This window comes from Callospermophilus lateralis, unplaced genomic scaffold (genome assembly GCF_048772815.1).
Source record: "Callospermophilus lateralis isolate mCalLat2 unplaced genomic scaffold, mCalLat2.hap1 Scaffold_143, whole genome shotgun sequence".
NCBI classification, from domain to species: Eukaryota; Metazoa; Chordata; class Mammalia; order Rodentia; family Sciuridae; genus Callospermophilus; species Callospermophilus lateralis.
The window spans coordinates 2,413,044-2,425,410 of record NW_027512573.1 but is presented as its reverse complement, the minus strand read 5'-3'; positions in this window follow the sequence as shown (position 1 = coordinate 2,425,410).

The following is a 12,367-nucleotide window of genomic DNA, read 5'->3' as shown; positions in this document are numbered from 1 at the left end:
GAGGGCCAGGGAAATTCTGTCCTCCAAAGCCAGAGCTGTCTGCCCCTTAATCACCAAACAAGCCCAATTAGACCATCTCCCTGAAGACTGGACCTCTCCTCCTGATCAGAGCACACCACACTCAGCTACTTCAGCTCTGTCTAAACTCAGACATTTTCTGGAAAAGGAAGTCATATTTAGAAACTTGTTATCTTTCCCACATACATAATACATTTAAAATTGTGGCATGGACAGGAAAGTCAATTGTCTCATCAATGTATCGGACAGGACAACACAGACAAAAAGCACTAAAGTACTTGCACTATTTATTTTTGTGTACTTTCAAGGTAAGGCAGGAGTTTTGGCTCAGTAGTGGAGCACTTGCCTAGCACCTGTGAGGCCCTGGGTTCGATCCTCAGCACCACATTAAAATAAATGAATAAAATAAAGGTATTGTGTCCAACTACAACTAAAAAATAAACACATAAAATTTAAAGCAATCAATTGTTCAATTTTCTATAAAAGTAGCCATGACTTTATATATCTTAATTTTTCAAAAATTTGTGGCTCAGTTCTTTGGATGTTCCAAGTGGCTAGTGACTTTCTGGCATTCTGCATGAATGCCAAATTTAAATAATAGTTTTAGATAAATTCAGATACTTACACTCCAAATCTATGCCAACATACGCATTTAAGAGTACATTTAGGGGCTTTGATGTGGCTCAAGTGATAGCACGCTTGCCTGGCATGCCTGTGGCCCGGATTCGATTCTCAGCACCCCTTACAAACAAACAAGTTGTGTTCACCAATAACGAAAAAATAAATATAAAAAAAAATTATCTCTCTCTCTCTCTCCCTTTAAAAAAAAAAAAGAGTACATTTAATGTGGCTGGGGTTGTGGCTGAGCCTTAGAGCATGCACCTAACAAGTGCAAGGTCTTGGGTTTGATCCTCAGCACCACATAAAAATAAATGAAATAATAGAATTGTGTCCAACTACAACTAAAAGATAAATATTTTTTAAAGAGTACATTTAATGAATGTTCACAACACAAAAATTGATAAACTGAGTACATATATTCAAACATCTCACTATATGTAATAATATGTAGAATTATTCTGTTTCGACTTTTAAATGTTTCCCAAAAAAAAGAAAATAAAGGGATAAAATTGTAAAAGTACTTTCAGTACTCTCAACAAACCCTGTAAAGCAAAGTGGAAAAAATGAGTTTTCTTGCTGGGGATGCAGCTCAGTAGTAGAGTGCTTGCCTAGCATGCGAAAGCCCCTGGATTTAACCCCCAGTACTACAAGGGGGTTGGTTGGCATGGCAGGGGGCTTAATGTCTCTAATTCTTTCCTCCTCAAACACAGAGTTCATGACCTTTATTCTATTTAGTCAATTGATATTCTCTTTAGTATCACATATTAAGCCAAATTATGATCTTGTCCAATTTTAATTTCAGACTCAAACATCACTTGATTAATGTTTTCAGAAGCTGTTTTACTGTCTTGCAGAATAGAACTAGGATTTCCAAATGAATGTCTCAGGTGTAAATACAAGACCACAGTAAACCAAACAGGCCAAACTTTTATCCTAGAGCATTTGGCCATTGTTATATAAACATGATCTTAAGAGAACAGGCCTTGAAGTAATTTGATTTAGTCTTTAGCTTGAGAGCTACCTTCATGCTGTCTTTTAGCTTCTTGACATTTAATATGCCTCTTCACACAAAAAGAAAGGGTCACTCTTCCTGATTAGCCCATTGCAAATTAGACAGTATAAACACAGACTTTAACTTTCCTTTCCCCACTATTCCTGTTCTTATCTCAGTTTCATTTTGCCTTTATCACATCACCATTTATGCATAAGTATGTTCTCTATATCTTGTATTAATGAAATAGATTATCCCTCAGTCAAACAACCACAGCCATTGCTAAAGATAGAAACCATTAAGAGACATGACCATTGTCTTTAAGAGGTGACTTCCTCATTTGAGTAGTGGTTTGGAGTTTGACTCTCTAAGCCCTGATTAAGGTTTTTGAAGGTGACTACATAGTCACTTTTGCATGGCTATAATGGAATACCTGAGGCAGTCTAACTTATTTTTAAAAAAGAGTTTTATTTAGTTCATAGTTTTGGAAGTTCAAAGGCATGGCTTTTGTCAGGGCCCTCTTGGCTCTGCCACATCCTGTGATTTGATGTGAGATGGTGAAGAAAAAAATCACATCATCAGACAGAAACCAGGGTTTTTCTGTGCTCAGAGTGTCCCTCTGAGGTCACTCTCCCAATGACCTTAGGCCTCCCACTTGGCCTCACCTCTTACAGGATCCACCCCTTCTCTATCCTCCCCCCTTGTGGATTGCAACACATGGACCTAGGAGGACAACCACATCCAAACCTCAGAAGGGACTGCTGTGTTGGGTCTCAAACATTCACACCACCCCAAAGCAGCATGACCGTCTGTTCTTTTTGTTTGAGTCAGTTTGAGATTGGTTGAGATTGGGAGTGTGACTTAGCTCTGAGGGTTGAGATGAAAGGGAAGGTCTGCTGGGGAAATCTCTGGTAAAGATACATTCACAGGAGATGGACTAAAAGTGAAATATGGCAGACTGGAAAAATCTCCACATGCAACCATAACTCCTTTAACATGCTAGGAAAGAAATTTTTTTTTCTTTCTCTGTTTAAAATTTTTTTAATTTGTTCTTTTTAGCCATACATGGCATTAGAATCTATTTTGATATATTTATATAAACACGGAATATATCATATTTTAATCCCATTCTTGTGGATGTATATGATGTTGAGTCTCACTGTGATGTATTCACACATGTACAAAGGAAAGTTATGTCAGATTCATTCCACTGTCTTTCCAATTCCTATCCCCTCTCCCTGCCTTTCATTCTCATTTGTCTAATCCATTGAACTTTTACCAACCAGCTCAACCTACCCATTGTGTTAGCATCCACATATTAGGGAGAACCTTCAACCTGTGTTTTTTGGGGATTGGCTTATTTCACTTAAAATGATAGTCTCCAGATCCACTCATTTACCTGTATATGTCATAAATTCATTCTTATTTGTGGCTGAGTAATATTCCATTGTGTATAGATACCACATTTTCTTTATCCATTCATCTGTTAATGGGTACCTAGGTTGGTTCCATAGCTTAGCTATTGTGAATTGAGCTTCTGTGTCTTCTATTGTGATGTGGCTTGTCACTGTAGTATACTGATTTTATCTTGTGGATATATAGTAAGGAGTGGGATAACTGGGTCAAAAGGTGTTTCCATTCCTAGTTTTTTGAGGAATCATTAATTGGTCCAGTGTAGTTGCACCAATTTGCAGTCCCATAAGCAATGTATGAGTGTACCCTTTTTAACATTTACTTACCAACAATTATTGTCACTTTATTCTTTTTTTAATGCAATTTGTCTTTTCATAGTCTTTGAAAAAAACCTTTATTTTATTGATTTATTGTTTTATGTGGTGCTGAGGACTGAAGCCAGGGCATCGGACATGCTAGGCAAACACTCTAACACTGAGCCCCAACCCCAGCCCCTATATTCTTGATAAGTGCCATTCTGACTGGAGTGAGGTGAAATCTCAGTGCAGTTTTAATTTGCATTAGGAAAAGAAATTTGAAGAATTAGAAATTCATGAGGGCTTTGATGATAGAAGAGAAGAACACAATTTTGGATGCCAGGAGAGATAGTTGATAACTGACTTCATGAACCCTCACAAAACTGAAACCTAAGAAGCAGTAGAGAAAGTCCTACATGAAGTCAATTGACATTGTACAATATTTTTTTCCTTTGCAAAATATTTCTTTATTTATCTGTGAACTTCCTTATGTGATCACTATTCTTCTGAAGTTTTTTTGTTTTTTAATTATCATAGTGAGGGTCTCTTAGTTAACTCCTGAGTTGTTTTGTCATTAAAATGTCTTTATTTTCTCCTATTTTGTTTGTTTATTTTTTTTGGAACTGGGGATTGAAAAATGCAGGAATTGAAAATACTTGAGTAATTATAAAAAGCATCCCATGTAAGGATAAAAGCAGGAAATTTTCTGGGTGTCTGCATAACAGCAATTGCTAGTCTCACATCTCCTGTCTTCCACCAAGAAAAAGTTTAGAAGTTAATTATCTCAAAATATTGAGCCAAACTCTGGATAGCTAAGGATGGAGATAGGAGGTGGGGGGACCCTATTGAATATAGGTTAATGTGCAATTATTCACATTGAATGGTGAGACACTTCCTCAAGTTATGGTAAAGTGAACATGCCTTGGGCACAAAATTTAAGAAAGCACTAAAAAACCCTCAGGAATCAAGAGAAATAATGTTTGTTTTCATCAGTCCATCTTTATGTCCTTTTTCCTTTGTACAATATTTCTTCTTCATCTGTGATCGTATGTGATCACTATTCTTTCTGGAATCTCCCTCAGCTGTGTGCCTACGTCTTACTCTAGACACAGAAGAGTCTTCTAGGCAGCTGAGGGCAGCCAAACTTCATGCCAGGGTAGGAACAACAGCAGGGCCATTGGCATGGGCTTCTTTCTCTTCTTGAGTCTCCAGGCATGAGCTCTGGGTAGAGGACAGCTTTCTGATGGACCACAGGAATGTTTTTGGCCATGCAACTCCTTGGTTGATCCCTGGGAGACTGCAGAAACAGGCAGATGGTGTTTGTCCAGCCTTTCATTGGCCTATTCTCTCAATGTGAGAAGCTGCCCAGGTCTTCTCCTGGAGCAGTGCAGCTTCTGCAACAGCCTGAGCCATGGTCAGCACTCCTGCTGCAAGTCTGTGGGAGCTGCAGATGGTAGGTACCACAGAGAAATTCTTGAGAGGTACTTGTGTCCTCTTTGAAAGGTGTTTCCCTCTCAGAGCTCAAGACTGGGCCCCAGGACACTGAGGTCTCCCTGAGTAGTCTCCAGGGGGAGAGTCTGCTGGTGTTTCTAACCCTTTTGTCAAGGCAGCCTTTTCCGTATCCTCCTTTGGGGACCCTCCTCTGCCTCCTGGAGGACAACTGATTTTTCATGCTGCACTTGGACTATCAGCTCTTCTTCCTCTGAGGAACAGGCAGTTGATCGGGTATCATGGGCTTCATTACTCAATGGACTTCAAGGTTTAAAGGTGGGAAGACTAATCTCTAAAGAGGAGGAAGGACTTACAATTGGGATGGTACAATCCCATGTGAGTTGGTGGATGAAAGCACCAGCTTTTTCAGAGTGGGGACCTCCATGATCCTGGTGGCAGGATCCCCAGAGGGGAAGGCATCACCTGTAGGAGAGGGCCTCTGTGGCAGTCTGCAGAGCCTGGCACTCGAGGATAGGTATCTTGTTGGGCGTCCCTGCAGGCAGGGCTGATGGTATTGCTGGAGCAGCAGGGTGATCCTGCCAAGGAGCGGGAGCACTGCAGGTCAGATGGATGGGTGCCTGATGGCCAAAAGGGCCAGGCATCATGACCGGTGACCATGCCGAGAAAACCGCCCATTCAGATCACCTGGTGCAGTCTGACAGGATACCACAAAAATGACCAAAGGAGTTGAGATGGGTCACCAGCTCCTGAGGAGGACAAAGGCCCACTGTTGAGTTCATCTCTCATGATGTGTGACTGAAATGCATGATGAAGAAAGAGTTTGGGGTACGCCAGTTTTGTCAAAAAAAAAAAAAAAAAAAGAAAAGGTCCCCATGGTAAGGAACAAGGCCAAATGTCCACTGCTGGTCTGAGCTTAGAGTTCTGTGGGACACTGCTGTGCTTTTTTTCCCCACATGTACCACAAAATTATGTTTACCTCTTCCGGGTTATTCTGGGGCTGTTTTTCTATTGGTTATTTAAACATTCATACTACATGACTCCATATATCTGTATGGATTGTGCTTGAAGTAGTCATGTAGAGTCATCAATTACCTACTCCAAATGGCCATAAATTGCCCCAGAATAGCTCTGGTAGTTTTTCTTCCATGATTTCCCAGCATACTAGAAATTTAGTTCCTGGAACTGTCCAGCAGGATTCTGGAGTCAGTAATGGTGCCTGACTCTTTGATACTAACTTCAGGCAAAATATGTACTTTTTTATTAGGGTGAATTCCCTTTCATTCTAACCAGTGGATGTACATAGTTTTCTTTCTGAACCATATCAATATATATATATATTTTTTGTGGTGCTGGGTATTGAACCCAGGGCCTTGTGCATGTAACGCAAGCCCTCTACCAACTAAGCTGTATCCCCAGCTCAGTATTCAATATTCTTGCTGTTGCCTAGCACCACATTTCTCAAAGTACTGTGTTCATATTTGGCTGAGTGCATTGCTCTGGGCCCAAATGATGCAGAACTCCTCACATTTCAGAGGTCTCATGCCATGAGCAACCATTTCTCTGGGTCTGTGGTAAGGCAGAACATCCTAGAAGAAGGGCATTTTGCAGGAAGTTTCTCAATTTATGACAACTATGAAGTAGAAAGAATAGAGGAACAAGTAACAAAATATAATCTCCAAGGACATGCCCCAAGTGACCTACTTCTTCCAGCCATGCCAAATCTTCCTCATTTACGACCAACTACAGTAGTTGTTTTAAATTATTAATTCTCCCAGTGGATTTACTTATGCATTATGGCAGCAATGTCATCATCTAACAATTTTACCTCTTAGCATTTTGAAGGGCTCACTTGAGCTTTTGAAATACACCTAATCTCAATAACTAACAGGACCCCTGGTCTCCAAAACACTACAATTATTTTATCATGGAAAATACATTCAGTGACTCTCCAGGAGATTCCCAATTCTCAACTGTTTTGGCCTTGCCCAAAACTTGAAGCCCAAGTCCAAAGTCTCCTTTGGGACTGAAGTCAAACTCTTAGTTGTGTCTTGTGTAGGAGTCAAAATCAACTTATGTATATCCATGTATAGTAGAACAGAATAAATATTTCAATTACAAAAGGGAGAGATGGGCACATAGAAAGAAGAAAAGGATAGAAGTCAAGACAAAATCCCAGCTGGGCCAACAAGTCCTCTATCCCCATGCTCAGCATCTGGAGCACATGTTGTCACAGTGGGCTCCAAAGGACTTGGGCAGCCTTGACCCTTGGCCTCTCACATAGGCTAGCTCTGTGCTCAGCTAGTAACATTACCTGACATATATTGCACATGACCAGCATCTTTTAATCCAAGGATTCTCTTCTGAAGCTTCAGCTTTCTTCTCACAGCTGCACGAATTACCTTCTCAGGGACTATCTACAGGGATTCTAGCTCCATTATACTTTGACCTGCTAGGCCTTCCTTTGAAATCTTGTTGGAAGCCTTCATGACCACCTCAGGACAGCATCCTGCATTCCTGCAGAGCCAGCACCAAGTGGTTGAAACCAGGGTATATCTCCATCTGAAGCAGTAGCTAAGTCTTTTGAAACCATGGCTGTGGCAGCCTTTGAGGGTCTGATTGACTGAGCATGGTGAAACCAATTCCTAGTGGTTCCTGTTCTCAAGAGAATTTTAATTTTATATCATATGAATATGAATTGGACATAGAATCTTGCCAATTCCTGAAATTCCCTTAAGCATTTTCCCCTATTGCCACTGTGTAATTTGTTTAGCATCACAGTAATGCATTAACAAACACAACTTCTGGAAATCCAGTTTTACTTCAACATTTCCACTAAAATTCAAGTTTGCACCCTTCTTTCAGCTCCACATTATCACAGTAAACCTGGGTCAACATGCTAGAAATATCATACCACTGCCTGAATGCCTTATGCCTTGTAATTTCCTCCACCAGAGTAAGTAGTTCATCATCTCTAAATTCAGCCCCTAAAAGAGTGACACACTGGGCACGAAGTAGGCAATATCTTTGCCTAAATGTAACATAACTGCCATCTAGTTCCTCTTGCAATAGAATATTCCTTTTTTGCAACCTCAGGAACACAGTCTTTCCTATCAACAGTCCTATCAGCATTTTGATCTTCAGAACTTCCACGAGAATCACATGATATACTACGCTTACAATGTTCAAAGCTTTTCAGCTTACATCTCGAAACTATTCAAAATTTCTATTCCAAATACCAGTCTCCACAAGTTCCTGAGCCCCATAGTCAGCATGTCACTGCAAGCAACTCACTTGTTGGTACCTATTTCTGTTCTTTAATCTTTTTTTTTGTCTCGATAATGACCAAAGAGATGATAAGAATGATTAGAGGAGGAAAAAAATATTTCCCATGGCTTCAGAGGTAATCCATAGTCAGCTGTGTTCATAACTCTGGGCCCAAGATTAGGCAAAACATCATGTCAGTGTAGTGTTTTGGAAGAAAGCAGCTCAGGCATGGCCCCTAAACAGCACAGAGACACCAACTCACCAGGAACAAAATAGAAACCCCAAAGGCATGCTCCCATGGACTCACTTCTAGCCAACACCCACCTGCTTACACTTATCTCCCATTTAATCATCCTAATGCATTAAAAATCTGCTTTATTTAGGGTGTCATGACCCCATCATTTCTTCTTAAAACTTTCTTGCATTGTCTCATGCATGAGATTCTGTGGCCACCTCATATTGAAAACTGTAACACCTTTAGTGGTCCTGTTCAAATATGATTTGTCCTGTGATGCAAAGACTCCATAGAACCCAGCAGAGAGCAATGAGAATGGTCTCTGGAGTGAAACTATAAGTGCTCAGAGTAATGGAAAGTGTTTGCATAAACTGTGTTTGATTTGTGACTGTTGGTTTTGTGTTTGCTTCTTGCTGTATTCCCTGGTCACTCCATGTCCAAACCCAGAGCCCAGTCTCCATGTGTTGCCAACTAAGATAAACTGGAAAAGAAGCAATTCGGATCCTGACTCTCAAAATGGTTACTTCCGCTGTGGAACATGACCTCCTACTGGCCACACGGTGTATGCTGGTGTGGTGCCACTGTTGCCTGTTTAATCACTGCCAACACCACCCCGCTATGATCTCTGCTGGCCCCTGCACTGCATTGACATATTAAAAGGGAGGGAGCAGGCTAAGGATGAGAGTTGGGGACACAGTGCTGGCAATACAGGAATAAGCCCCAGTATGTCTGGAAATATGCAGAAGTAAGTGAAAGGGGTCTGTTGATCTCTGTCACAATATACTGCCAACTGTTCATATGTCAGCTACAGGGGTCCACATGCTCAACTGTCAGTCACCAACCAGTCAGGGTCTGTGGAGACAGTAGTTAAATTACATTGATGGAAAGGGAGCCAGCCCAAACTTCCCAGGTGAGGGAGGTATTATTGTCATTGTGTCTTTCTATACAGGGAGGAAATTTCCTTGTCATTTCCACCCGTGTTGTACCCAGCCACCACAAGCTGTCAAACATGGTGGACCCCAGAAAAAGCTTTGTCATAGCTAGTTATTTCCACATATAATGGAAGTCAGGCTATTTGGTTTCCTTAAAGAAAGATACATTTTTGTTCAGTTCCATAGGGCAGTTGTCCAGCTGTGTCCATGAGCTGCAGCCGTGGCTCTAGTTTTCACATTTGCTCCCTCTACACCAAGGTGGCTGCCTGAAGATGCCACGGGAGAGGAGAAGAGGAGGACAGTGGCACCTCAATGTACAGCCAGGAATCATTTTATTCTGCACATCTATTATGATATTTGTCTGTTACATAAATACCTTAGTTCTAAGGGGAAACTGCCACAGGAGTAAATACATACAAATTGGATTATTCAGCAACACATAAGCAACCTGATGAATCTATGTGAGAATAGTACCAGCCTGTGTCCCATCACCACATTTACAATACCATATTTCTTGTTCAAGTTGTCCTTGTGCAAAGAAAAGTATGTCAACAATGAAGTTCTTACAGACCATAATGAAATGAGAAACTAATGCAGAGATGAAAAATTCTCTACTGGTAGGTTTTTTCCCCCTATTTGTATGTCTTGGTCTAGTCCCTTTACCCATGGACTAGCAACCCACATCTTTGAGGCCCTTTTGCCATTCCCATGGCCAATAGTCTCAATTGGTCCCCTCTGGCAGCTCCTGTGTTTTTGTCCACAAGATCAGAGCTGCCACAACCATCCCATAACCTATTATCAAGCTATGTATATGCCATGTGGAATACAAAGTCTATTGTTGCTCTTCCCACAGGAAAGCACAGTGTGTAGTGGTTGATCCCCAATGTCTTTCATTATCTTTGCCTCTTCCAAGGATGTCACCAAGGCCAAAGTTGAACTCATTTATTGCCTTGATATTTACTAATGACCCATTCAAACAATCAGGGCAGGAAATATATTGATAGGGGTGTGCTCGGGCTAATATACCCAAGGCTTGTAATTCCTCTACAATGATTTTTTGTTTAGAAAAGTACTTGAGATGTTCTATTTCCCAGTCCCACCAGGCCAAGCTTTTACTGAAATATACAAAGTCTTTAACATTAATCCTAAATTATGGAGTACAGAGATGAAAACATCTCAACATCCAGAAAGGTCTGTGTCTGGGAATTGGGAAAATTTGCTTTTTATTTGCAACAGCAGGATACAACCAAATAACCCCTGAACACATGAGAGAATCTCCAGGTCTTTGCAATTTGGAGGAATTTACACCCCATCATCTGTCTTGGAGGTGTGCCAAAACTCTGTGAGCTGCAGTCTCTAGGTGGAGTAAAGATACAGATATTAAAGCCACATCATCAATATAATAATAAAACGTTGGTACTTATTCAGGTTATGTCCAGCACAGAGGTGGCAACATCATCCCATAACCTAGAGTAGACTACGCAAATATCCTTTGAAAGAACAAAGACCTTCATTGCCCTCCAACACGAAGTCATATCATTCTTGCTTTTCCTCATTGGACCTCTGGTATTTTCATTCGCCCTTTAGATCTCCTCGCTTCTAAGATATATTCTCTGTAACCTCACTTCCTCATCTTTTGAGTTTATCCCATGCAGCCAGAACCTGTGTGGCTTGAGAAAAATCAAATGCCAATCAACAGATCAGGAATGACTCCACGCTTCCATGACACTGCCTCATAGATTCTAGGAGAATGGTCCTTCAGTTCTTCTGTGAATGCTTCATTATCAGGACCAGTGCAGATTGCTGCATCAAGGGCCTGCTACACCCTAACTTCCTCAGAGTGTCTTGGAGTTCTTCCATGGACTTCCATCACAGGGTGCCGTGGGTGACCTCAACATGTTGTGCCAATCATAATTTCAGGAAGCTATCAGCCAGGACAATAAAGAGATGGCAGTGTCCTCATTTTCCTCATTTACAGCTACATATGTACATTGTTGTAATGTAGAGTAGGTTGTGACTAATGTGCTCTTCCTCATTTAACTCTAATATGAGTATATCTTCAGCACCAGTGTCCCAAATGCTAAATAGCCATTCTATTGTAATTTCCTTAGCTTTCTTCCTATACATACTCTCCAGTTTTACCAAGCAGAGTGTCATCTCTCATGGACATATGCACATGCTGGTAGGGAGAGGGTAAATTTTCAACCTCTTCTCCCACTTTTTTACCTTTTGAGTTTTGACCCATCTGTCTCTTGGCACTGGCACCTAAATTGGCTCATCCAGTCTGCTTCTTCAAAAATACCAGATTCACAAGGATCCCATTTATGGAGGTACAGTCCGAACAGGTATTCCAAGCTCTCGAATGTATGATACCCAGTTACCTCCCTTTCCCTGGACTAAAGACAAGAGAGGAGAGGGTCCAGGTGCAACCAGAGGAATCATGGCGGGTGAGGAGCAGGAGGAGGGTCACAGAGAGACAGGTGGGCTGTGTGAAGAGTAAAGTGTTGACCCTAGCCAGGGTGAAGCATTACACTCGAAGCCTCTGGAGACACAGGGAGATCCAATTACCATGAAACCAAGTCCTGAGAATCAGAAGTGAATACATTTCAAGAGAGGGACAAGGTCTTCATTGCCTGAATCTCCATCTGTCAAGTGGTCTAGTATGTTGGTGATGCTTTTCCATTGAGTTTTTAAGTTGTTGGATTGATTCCTTCATTAGGAAGATTTCTGACTCGTTTTTCTTCAGGATCTCTATCTCCTTATGGAAAGAGTCTATCACTTCTTGAAATTTTTTTTTCTTTTTTTTCTGTTTCATATTTTTAGATTAAGCATCCATTCCTAATTCAATTCTAATACAGTATGTAAATTCTTGTAAAGGAAAGAATTCCATATACTTCCTATGTAGACATTGCTACATATATATCATGATTCACGCCCTATTTCTGGAAATAAGAAGAGCATAATTTCTATTATTGAAGTTAGCTGATCACTGACTCAGTTTACTGATGGATATTTGACTGACTGGGACAATAATTTCCCTGTGATAGAATTTAATTTTGGATTGTTACTCTCTAGTGCTGCTTCTTGGACTTTGTTAACAAGCAATTAAGAATGTAGAAGCTGGTTTGAAAGTAAACCAATGGGT